The 12,644-nt window shown below is 31.1% G+C and overlaps 1 long non-coding RNA gene across 2 annotated transcripts; it reads right to left on the bottom strand.

The window, feature by feature from the left end:
* Positions 1-11,080: 11,080 nt before the first annotated feature.
* LOC123884876 lies at positions 11,081-12,533 on the bottom strand. 2 transcript variants are annotated; one of them, XR_006800998.1, is made up of 3 exons: positions 12,153-12,533; positions 11,876-12,059; positions 11,081-11,293 (listed from the first exon to the last, which is right to left on the bottom strand). It is a non-coding gene; the product is annotated as an uncharacterized LOC123884876 (long non-coding RNA). The 2 variants fall into 2 exon arrangements; XR_006800999.1 differs by having other exon boundaries at positions 12,440-12,527.
* Positions 12,534-12,644: the final 111 nt, after the last annotated feature.

Genomic DNA, 12,644 nt, shown 5'->3' with positions numbered 1-12,644 from the left:
GCTCTTTGTGTTTTTCTTCCTAACTTTGTTGGTAAAATAAAACCAATTAAAACAAGAAAAGAAATGTTTCACATTCACCTACTTCTGCTACATCTTTTGGTTATGAAAAATAAATTAAAGGGGTTTTGAAAATAGGATTCAAATTCTTATCATCTTCTCCATCATACCTTGCATCTCCAGCATTTTGTATTAGTTTTGAGCTAATATTTTTTTCTTTTTGAAAGGATTCAAATTCTACAACAAAAATTTTATTGTTTCGATATTAGTTTTGAGAAATGATGAAAAATTATGAGGTATTTTAACCAAGTTAAATTGAGTGAATTCCAGAATCCTCCAATGAGATTTATAATATAAATAAAAACTTATTCAACATCGATTGTTTTCCATGGTCAATTATATGTTATCATTTCCATAGTTATTTTGAAGAATGAGTTAAAGATATTGTTAATCAATGTTAATGAAGAAAATACCAAAGTAACTTCAAATGTGATGTATAAATAAGTTTTTTAAATGTATAAACATCTATATATATAATTTCTAGATAGTTATGCAACCACTAATCTAACCCTAATCCACGTCAGTTACTTATATCCAATTAAACCACCCAATAATGTCACATCACTTCTACTTACATCATTGTCATCTCTATACATTTTTTCATATCATACATTTATATACCTATGACTTTTCATTATACACTCACTCAACTAATAATAATAGGTTTTACTAAATTATACGCACTAATTAATCTTTTATACTATATATTGAATTATAGTGTCCAATTAAGAATCAAATGCACAATGTATGAGTATGACCACAAACCGTTTTCATAGCGACATGACAATTTATGGATTACCAACTTATTTTGGTAGACGCAATAGGATCCATTGTAATCTTTTCGAAAAGTATAAACACATCTTTAATATCTATCTTATATTTACATCACTTTTTTTATTATTATTATTTTGTTGTTGTTGATGTTATTATTATAATTTTCATAATAATTATTGTTTCAATTTATACGAATGATTTTTCAAGATTACAATATAAAATACCTCATAATACCCGTGCATCACACGGGTGTGGGACTAGTATATATATATATATATATATATATATATATATATATATATATATATATATATATATATATATATATATATATTATATTATATTATACCCAAAAGTGACCATATGTATTTATTTTAAAAAGAAAAAGAAAAAAGACAATATAAAATTGATCTATACTGATGCCACGTTGCCATGTGAGAGAAATTCCAAATTTTATAAAATAGTAAATATGTAACCATGGTGAAAATGCTACTCTATCCGGACACAAATATGAGAAAAAATAATTATTTATGTGGTGTTTAAGAAATTTAGTTAAGTGTAATTAATTTTCTTGATTTAATGCAAAACATGAGTTAAGTTCACTGTTTTATCCTTTGAAAAGTGATTTATGCCTTAGAATCATATAAACTTTTGAAAGTAAAATGATTAAATAAGGATATATTAGGAATAGTAGTATTAAATAATTTAAAAGTAGTTGACTTTTGTTTATATTTGTGTCCAGAATTTAAAGTATTTTTTTCTTATATTTGTGTCCGGAGAAAGTACAAGGAGCAGTTTGTCCTTTTACCAATCCGGTATTGCCAAAGATATATATTTGAGGCGCTTGAAAATCGTTCCCAGAAGTATTTTAGGGAACAATTGTTAGGCGTAAAAATTTTGTTTTGGCAACAATTGTAAAACGTCGCCAGATCGATTTTTAGGCAACAATTTTTATGTGTTGTCTAAAAAAGTGTTGCCATAGACCATATTTATTGTAGTGTCGTTTTCATTTCCAAACTTTTCGTCCTGATCTTCGCGTAAACATTTTTGTACATGGGGCCCACGAAAACTATGTTTCTTTCCTTCCTACTATCAATCCTCTCACTTTCACTAGAAACAAACACACCGTAAGTTCTCACTGATCCTCTCACTTTCCTCTCTGATGTGTTTGGTAAAATTAGCGATTCAACTGTAACACTCAAACCCCTTAACGTGAATTTATTGAATATAAATAAATAAAACACTTATGAAATTATCATAAGTGTTAGTAAATAAATTATCATATATTCACTATCATATCTATAGCTTTAAAAGATAATTATCCTAATAATAACAACTTAATTAAAAAATATAATATATATCTATACTATATATAAAGAGAATACATGAGTTTTGGTGTGAACTTTTCATAATATCAACAATACACTTGATTTTTTTTAGTAGCAACAAAATTTTTTTATTAACAAACTCACCATAAGACACGTCAGTTTTTAGTAGCAAAAATCTTTTATTAACAAACTCGCCATAACATAAAACATATATTTTTTTTTTTACATAACTTAGACAAAGGCAGGCGCGGAACGCGCGTGCCTGGCCCGTTAGTTATTATAAATTCTTTTATTAAAGTAACTTATATTGTGTTTTTTTCATTAAAAAAGACACTCATTATTTTAAGAATTTTATCAAAATTTGTTAGGCCTACTTCTCCTTAAAAGAAGTAGAGAAGTAAAAAATAAGTAAAGTCAAATGGGTATACCAAATCAAATTTCAAAATTCCAACCGTGTCCCACTCTCAACCTTTTTAAATCAAGTGGATTGTATACGATTTAAAATCTCTGATTTAAAAATTTTCCACTAGTGAATATCCAAATTGATTCAAATGTTGGGTTTTAAAGGGTTGTGCCAAACTTAATTGAATCCGCAAATTAGTTTCGTTTGTGGTGCTTAAGGATGTATCCATGGCCAACTTCTTGTTCTGGTGGAGAGTTGGTGTAAAGTGAACCACTCGGTTGTGAGATGGTCACTATGTCCTCACTCAGAAACCTTTAGGTAATGAGTAGAGTATTGTAATATCTCTGAAGCTTTTAAGCAAGGAGATTAGTTGTGTGAACCTACTCTTAAGCTTTGAAGTAAGGAGTTAGGATTGTGTTTGAAGTGTATCTTAACAATTGAGTTGCTACTGAGTTTACATCACGGGTTGTGTGATTGAGAGGAAGTGAGAGGGGTCTCATATCTAGGAGTTCCTAGGTAGAAGTTAGCACGGGTAGTGGTTAAGTGAAGAGTTGTAAATGGGGGAGTTTGGCTCTAAATTAACACTATTATAGTGGATTTTCTTCCTGGATTGGTATCCCCCAGATTAGGTGTGTTTACACTGAACTAGGTTAACAAATAACCTGTGTTATTTACGTTATGCACTTTATTTAACTTTTCTATTGTGTTATGTACTGGTATAAGATGCATGATGTAGCATCTGTCACAGCATCTGTCCGCCAGCCTGCCAGAATTTCACATATATATATATATATTATTTATAAAACCATAATAATATTATTTTTAATTAAAATTACAATATTAAAATCTTAAAGATTGTGTTTGTATACTAATGTGTACAAACATTTCAAAAAGTGCAACTATCAAACATAAATCTCTCAAATATTTGGTGTACAACAACAAACCCCTTGTTGACACTTACCACCAAAACGAAAGCCCTTATCTTTACATTGAAGGGAACACCCATATGTGTTTACTGGACAAGTCCCCGTAAGAAAGCAAGTTCCTGAATTTGTCAAATCAGCTTCTGCTACAATCAATTAAACGTTATTTTAGAAATATCATCTAATATACAAGATATTGTCATTTCAAACCTATGATAGAAATTTTCAAAACAAAAATGCTTCTAAAACTCACAACTTAAAACAGAAATATAAGAATTTAAATTACTGCAAAACATTTTATTTATAACACATCAAAATTTGGTGTACAGCAACAAATGCCCGAGCCAATAAAACAATTGCCACCAAAATGTAGCCCCTTGTTCTACAATAAGCAGAGCAATATAATAAAACGACTTATTTAGACAACTCCCTGAAATAAAACAATTTTCTTGATTTGTGAATTCAACTTATGTTACATTCAATTAAAAGTTATTATAAATATTTTCTAATGTACAAGACATTGTCATTTCAAACATATGATGATATAATTTTTCTTAAAAAAATGTTTCTAAAAAACAAACTTATAATAATCTAAAACACTGTTATCAAATTCTACAATTACAAGACATTTCATTGACAACATAACAAAATTTAGTGAAAGAATTGATTTATTACCAACAAATATCATTGAAGCAAGACACATAACTGCAATTGTAAAACATAGAAGATTGATGTGGATTGTCATTATACTTTGATAGGTTGAGAATTAAGCTGTTAGAATAGGCTATTTATAGTCACAAGAGAAGTTAATGTGTATTGCTTTTTCCTTTAAGGTCAAAAAAACATAATTACGGTCAATAAAATTTATTATATAATAAAAACGTTTGGTTGTATATACTCCCTCGGTTTCTTTTTCTTTGTCGTTTTAGAAAAAAATAATAATAAATTAAGAAAATATATTTTTGCACCTTATCTTCCTATTATACCCATATTTTAATTCATCAATAAATTCCATTTTTTGCACACACTTTCTCTTTCCAAAAAAAAACTGTAGTTTTTTTAAATATATAGCATTAATTTGTTTTATTGAAAATGATAAGAGTATTTGATAATGTGTATAATAGACGAAATATAACATTAAATTATTTAAACGACAAACAATTTGAAACAATTTTTTTTTCTAAAACGACAAAGAAAAAGGAACGGAGGGAGTATATATTAGTAAAAATAATTATATACACGGTCAACGAGATTTATGATTTTACTATATATGCTATATTTTACTTTTTGACCCTTTCATAAAAAAAAATTGAAATGATTTTAATCAAAAAATTTGGTCCGTACATTGAAGATAACTCATGTTTATTCTTCATTTGTTTAATTAATTTTTATAGTAATGTTCAGTACAATACAAAAAACTTTTTTGCAAACATTTTAAAATTTTAACAAGTAATTAATTAAATATGAATTTTCGTGTTTTCGACGATGAATATTTTATATTTAATTCATCTTTTATTTAAAATATATAAATTTTTGTGGGAGGAATTCTATATGAAAATTTTGTTCTTCAGCGGACAGATGTGGGGCACGATGTCTACAAGAAAAAAAAAACACAAGTATAACTAGATCTAAAACTTGAGATCTTCAATTCTTTCACGTACTTGAAAACGTTCTGTTGAGTCTCTCTTTTTTTTTTTTTTGGTTTTCACCCTCTGGTTCTTAGGGGAAGGCCCCCTAGTAGTCCAGAGTTCGGGGCAAGTTCTGGCATCAAGTGGTTCCAGTTCCCTCCCAAATGCAGTTGCGGGGGATCGAACCGTGGTTCTCCCTACCAAGTTTAGCGTCAATCACCACTGAACCAACTAACATTTGGTTGTGTTGAGCCTCTTTATATAGTGGAGAAATAATTATATGGGCACATCCCCAAATAATTATTTCTTAGGCACACACATAAAATAGAAAAAATAAATGTTTAATAACTCAATCACATCATCTAGTATTAATTAATTACTTTATTTTTTATTTTAAAGCATGCATGTGTGCCCAACACCTATTATTTGGTGTTGTGACTAAACAAGTGTTCCTCTATATAGTGATGCAACTCTTGAGTCTTAAGGTATGCTTGAGTTTTGAGTTGCAAAAGATAAGATTTGTATTAAAACTAACTTTATCAAAAGATAATGTTTGTTTTAAATATTTCAAAGTTAGTTATGATTCCAATCATATCTATAACAAACAAGCTTGATAACAAATCTTTTGATTACGGACAATCTTTAATTTCGTGTGTATGAGTTGTAACAGAAATGTGAGAGAAACATGCACAAGATAGACTTGTGTAAATCATTCAACCTGTAGTTGTGTCAAGATGTTGCACTCAAGCTAGAACATCTTGTCCCACATGTTGAACTAGCAGATTTGTACTACATCAAAAAATTAAAGAAAATTTTGTCAAAAAAAAAATTAACTTCGAAAAATTTATCTATTTTGACTAATTTTCTTTTCGAAAAAATACCTAGAAAATAAATTCTGAAGAAATAAATTTTTTTTTTTAAAGAAATAAGAAGCCAAATGATTTTTTTTCCTGATGATTGTTTGTTTTTGCGCAGGTCTTTGAGGGCCAGTCATTATCCAAAGCTGTCAAAGAAAATGGTTGGAAGGAATAAAAAAAGCTACTTTTACATATGTTAAGGACGGAATTTGGAAGTGAAATAACTCTTTGAGGGGTCGTCATTATCCAAAGCCGACAAAGAAGTGATGATTAAATTGGTTTTACAAGCTATTTCGGCGTATGTTATGAGTATTTTTCTTATCGCATATACTATAGGACTGAAAAAGATTCAAAAATTGATTATTATTTTTTTTGTTTTGATTGGGGCGTTGGTTAAAACCGTACAGGAATTCGATGGCTAGCTTGGGATTGTATGGCGTGTCCTAAATAAATTGAAGGTCAGGACTTTACAAATTTTCACCTATGACTATGGTTGTGATGAAAGTACAAAAGCAAGTATTTTCGTTATATCGTATCCACAGGGACTAGTGTGATATCAAACGGTGATTTGCAATTTCCATGATTTTAAGTGCGGGTTTTTGTATGATTTGTTTCAAAAACATAAAAGTGCGATCGATAAAAAGGATTTTAAAACTTTGGATAAAAAGAAGTTGTCGGGACTAGATTCGTTATTTCATTAGCATGTATCAATCAACCATCAATATATATATTTCATTCACCAATCATTATTATTATTATCACATATCACGCATCGAACGTATCCGTGTCCAGATTACGCCGTGAAATCTATTATATCTATTAACGTTCGATGTCTCGAATCATTAATCGACATAATAGCATTGAAGTGATTATTAAACTCAAAATCTATGTCTAAACCTTGAAGTTTAATAAGTGATTATCTTTACTCTTGATTTAAAAATATATGTCTATACCATTCAAATCTTAGAAATAAACGATTAAAACAAGATAACACTCATAATGATTGATAAATAAAACATATATATTGAGATTGAATCGACTACATGATCACAAAATAACTACATCTAATCCCAACAACAAAGAAATTTAGCTAGACATGGTAGAAATGAACTTACAAGAACAAGGAGTAAAAGGGATGAAGAACATCTCTTGATTTCTCAAGTGTATTGATGAATCCACCTTACAAAACTCCTCTAGAACTCTTAAACTAGTGTTTTTCACGTATATGAACTATTACAAAATGAGATGATATCAGAAAGTGGCTTCTGACTGCTATTTATAGATTTTCAAAACATAGCAGTTCGCTGAGCGAAATGATGTTCGCTAAGCGAACAGGTTACTTAGGCAAGAGATTTCTTGACACGTAGCAAAAAGCCTGACTCATCATTTATTCGTTGAAGCTCGCTATCTCTCGCCATCAGACCATAACTCTCTGCCTTTGTTCGCTATCTCTCGCTAACCTTCGCTGAGCGAATGTTCATTTGTTGTTCTGCTCGCTGAGGCTCGCTGATCTTCGCCATGGACCCTTAACCCACTGGTTTCGTTCGCTGCAGCTTGCTGTGGCTTCGCTGAGCGAAGGCTTCAAAATCCTGCCTTTTTATAGCCATTCCTAACAAAATGTCTTGGGATTAATTTTTCTTTGATCAATGTTATATTTACATCAAAAAGGGGTTTTAATCAAAATTTCTTCATAAATGTATTGGTAAGTGCCCATAATTCATGATACTTTTTAACTAAAATTGGACACTTATCAGGTTGCTAAGCAAAGATGAACTTTAATAAACAAGCCACAGACATAGTGGCTAAAATTTACAAGATGAGGTAATTTTCCGATACTCTCTTTTTTATTCACATCTAATAATCCTAGTTTTGTTTGATGTAGCCTTTGATTAATTGTTTCAGACCAGATTTTTGGGTTGAACCAAGTCTAATGTCACATATATTGGTCTATATTGACAAACCCTTCACAACCTCACATGGTATTCATTATTCTAACATTTACTTACACCTCAAGTTTATACTGATTTGGATGTCAGGGTGTCTTCTGTAGATGATGATTTGGCAGATGCTAACTAGGATTTTTTATGATGTGGAATTAACATATCCCAAGATGAAATTTCCTAGTTGTTTAACAATAATTTGAGAAACCAATTTTCCGATATACATGTTTTGAGCTTGTCTGCTGCAAGAATGTGATAATTAGCTTAGTGGTTGTAAAGTCTTTTTCTAAAGGGGCAACTGAGTTGGCATGAGTTTTTAAGCATGAAACAATACCATGTGACATCTCATTGGCCCTTGTCTCCAATCAAATAATAGCCCACAAGTAACACAGCCACACAATTTAGCAGAAAATTATTTCCACAAAGACTCCCAATATCTATCTATATATACTCGTCATGACATTCTCAAACAGCAAAACAAGTCATCTACAAAATACAAATTCAAATATTTCTTTCATACATAAGCTGTTGCATTCTTTATAAGTGTGTGTTGCAACTCATAATAAGTTAATAACAATATGGGATTTCACTTACCTGGTATTAGAAAGTCATCTTCAAAGGTTGTGGATGAAGTCCCAAAAGGCTATCTTGCGGTTTATGTCGGAGACAAAATGAAGCGGTTTGTGATTCCCATTTCATTCTTGAATCAACCTTCATTTCAAGAATTACTATGTCAAGCATAAGAAGAATTTGGATACGATCATCCAATGGGTGGTCTAACAATTCCTTGCCGTGAAGATGCTTTCTTAGAACTCACTTCTCACTTCAAAGTTAAATTTCACTAAAGGAGAAATTATGACATAGGATTTAGTTAGTTGACACAAATTGTATAGCACAAACTTTCATTTTTCATTCTTTTGTAAGTAGAAATGACATCCAATTGAGATAATTATGAACAGAGAAATATTTGACTTTTTGATCAAATTTCAGAGAGTTTTTGTAAACATCTTATTTTTGCTCAAAACATTATATATATATATATATATATATATATATATATATATATATATATATATATATATATAAACAGCCAGATTTTTGCATAAATCCTCTTCGTTTTCTTTATGTTATTCCTGTTTATAACATCTTCTGTTCTAACCAACTCATAAAAATTATAATACCACATCACGAACCAACTCTTTCAAAACCTTAAATTGTTAACTGAAATCAAATAAATGGTTTTATATCATATATCTCTATTAACAGTTCAAACTTGATAAAGACATATAGATATTAATGTTTCACTGAAAATCAATCGCTAATGTGGATATTGTGGATTTAATGACTATTCCTAGACTTGGGTCAGTCACCAGCCAGTCATACAATCAGCTTTGATACCAAATTGGGTCATGAGGAAATTTTGGAGGATCATCACAATGATCTAAGAGCAATCACATAAGTGGCTTAGACACCACATTTTCACCCAAAACCTCAAGACATCAGCAGGTATTATGGGACACATTACTTATACGATGCTCAACATCCACTTTTTCATATTCATCAGAAGGTGGTAATAGAAGACCATAAAAAAAGGCTGCAGATCCTTTGGATGTAAGCTTCGGCGTCATTCCAAATGCTAATGCAGGGTTAAGAGACATCAATAAACAGAGCATTGCGAACCAGAGTTAATGTGATGTAAAATTGGCAAATATTCCTCTTTCATGGAAAGAGTGAACAGGTCGCTTAGGAGCCATTGGACTCTTACTCACACTTGACATGCCAACATCCCATGGACCTCTAAAATAATTAATGCATCTCTAAATTGGCGGTATGAGAGCCAAAGCAAATTTCTTCAAATGTTAATACTTATCTGCACATTACTACTAGTCATTGGTCTACTAGGACTAGGAGCATAAATTCAATTAATGGTTGCATGTTATAATGTCTTATGCAGTCAAAATCAATAGCTTTATTTGTCATAACAGCTTGCAGGGCTAGTACGTTGTGAGGAGCACGGAAAGTCCTTTTGATTGTACAGTATTCATCAACACCCCACTGTTTCCAACTGCACAAGTACTACCACACAACATATAATTTAATTGCTAACTGATCAGACATTGTTGTAAGGTGGGAATTGCCCATAAGTAATCACATGCATTGGCAGTTGGCAAGGACCCGACACGCTTTAATTCTCTAGTGAAGTTTTCCGATTCATTGGCTGTGAGGTTGACACTTATGATCTTGAAAACACTTTCATTTTCTCCAACTATGGAAGAGTTTTACACACAAGGTTTTACAGAGTGAGTAATAATTGAATGACCGTGTACATTTTTTATACACTGACAGTGCACAGTCATTAACCTCTTTATTTAACATTTTATTTATTTGATGAAATTGGTTATAAAAATAAGTTACTCTAATACATTGAGTAGCTGATAAAAGTGGTTCTTGTCTTGTTCATACCTTCTGCCAATAGCCAACAAACAATGTTGCTATATTAATGATCATGAGCCATTATGAACCACATTGATAGCTCAGAAACAATGTTAGGAGAAAAGAAGAGAATCAATATAGAACACAAGATCATGAGCCATTATGAACCACAATTTATATTTTTATAAAACCAACCCCGTGAAATTTGCACAGAACTTCGCGGTCCTTGCCTCCCTAAGTAAGTATCAATAGTTGTTTAAGACATACCAAAAATTTGAATACCAGAACTCTTGCATGTACAGGTGGGGTAATATGTTGGTTTTATTTATAGAAGGTGGGACTTATATTATATACATTATCACATTTGGTCTTTGGAAAGACCTCTAGACAATCCCGTGTGATCCTGTACATGCTCTTGTCTCACTGTAGTTAGTTACTATGACCAATCCTAATTAGTATTGTACTATACTAGAGCTCTTCTTAACCAATCACTCAAGTAGCCAATGGTTTCTCAATATTCTTTTATCTATATATATATTCATGGCTTCAAGCATATAGAACCAACATAAATCATTCACATCCTAAAGCATTCAAATTTCAAAAACTTGGTTATTGCTTAAAATAACAGTACCTCATCAATAGTCATTTGACATCATACAGTAATCATTACAAGGCTATGCTCTACCATTAAGCTATTTCCGCCAGCTACGGTAGTGGCGAAGCACTACTGAGCACATCTCTGGTTCTTCATTAAACATGTATACTCAGTTTTATTATTGCAATCCAACTTGGTTAAAAATGATAAAGTTATCATTAGTTACAATTAGTGGATTGAGTTCATTCATCCAATCCAGATCAACACTATCCTCCTCCAAAGAAATACTCTCCCATTCAACATTCATCGATTCTTTCGCCTCACAAATCAATTTATTGTGCAGTAAATAAATATCCTAAAACATGAAGGGAAAGAAAAACTAAGCTCAGTTTATTTGTTTAGCAAAATTTGTTAAAAGAAAAACAAGAAAAGAAGCAAAATGAGCTGCATAATGTTAACCATGACTCCGACACCAATTTCTCACTCTCTCAAACTCGTTATACCCCCTCTTTTCTTAGACCTTCCCGCTTATTAACAAAATTCTATTTTTGGTTAAAATCATAATAAAGTTCTTGGTGTATGGATAATGTACTCTGAAGAGTGCGTCACGCACAGGTGTCCTGACTAGTATCTAATAAAAAATAATACATGAATATCAATTATATTATTTGAAGTTGAAAATGAGATATTTCTCATCCAATAATTATATTATTTGCAGAAGAATGAAACATAGAAACAACAATTATGCAATGTAAATGTGATAAAATACACCAAGACCATATCTTATATGAAAACTGAGAGCTGAATTAGAAGATTCAATTATTAACTAGTGCCCTATCTGCGACTTTAATGTTTACCAAGCATGTGAAAACTTAAAACAATTTAATTCAAGTTATTTTCAATAACATTATCTTCAAGGAAAGGTTCACAAATTTACCTATCAGTGATTCTGTTTCTAGGTAAACCTCTAATTCTTGTGCTTCATTTTCCTATTGTAGAAGACTCTTGCCTGTAGTGTAATCGAGCTTTGGTGCTTCTTTATTAACTTAATGAACAGCACATAATTCACCCACAATAAGAGGAAACAACAGCTTTCCCTCAAGTTCAATGTTAGAGGGTCCCTGCAAGTATAAATAGAGTTGTTAATTACTTGCTTAGCTAGCTCTGCGGTCATAAAATTTGAATTATTTTCAAGTTTTGTTAATGAGATATACACTATTTAACTCAATGAATTATAGTTCCTGTAGTCAAGTTACAATTATGCTTCAACTTTCAACACATTTACATCAAGGTTTAGTTATGATGATATAAAATATAGACAAAAGCATGAGTAACTGAATGTTGATGAAATCTTCCATGTCATCAATGTATTCTTTTAACTGAAACGTGAAAAGGGAAACAGTGATAGATAAAATGTGGTAAAGTTGGAAAGAAAAGGGTTAATGTTGATCAAAGTATGTTTTTAACAACATCTCAAGCTCTTCTATATTTTCTGCATTACGTTCGCTACTTCTCATCCTCTTGTGTACACTCCTAGCAATGCTCAAGCTCTTATCAAGCCTTCTAAAATCAGGTGGTGTTAAAACAGGAGTGACTGATCTATATCCAAGCATAAACTGATCTCCATCAAATGACAGTTATATCCGTTTTTCTTCTCCGTAAGGTACATTTCAGCCATATCACCGTCATCATCCATAAGTTGCTTT

The sequence above is a fragment of the Trifolium pratense genome, linkage group LG5 (genome assembly GCF_020283565.1).
Source record: "Trifolium pratense cultivar HEN17-A07 linkage group LG5, ARS_RC_1.1, whole genome shotgun sequence".
In the NCBI taxonomy this organism is placed as follows: domain Eukaryota; kingdom Viridiplantae; phylum Streptophyta; class Magnoliopsida; order Fabales; family Fabaceae; genus Trifolium; species Trifolium pratense.
The sequence above is the reverse complement of the archived record's forward strand: the minus strand, read 5'-3'. Positions and strand labels throughout refer to the sequence as shown.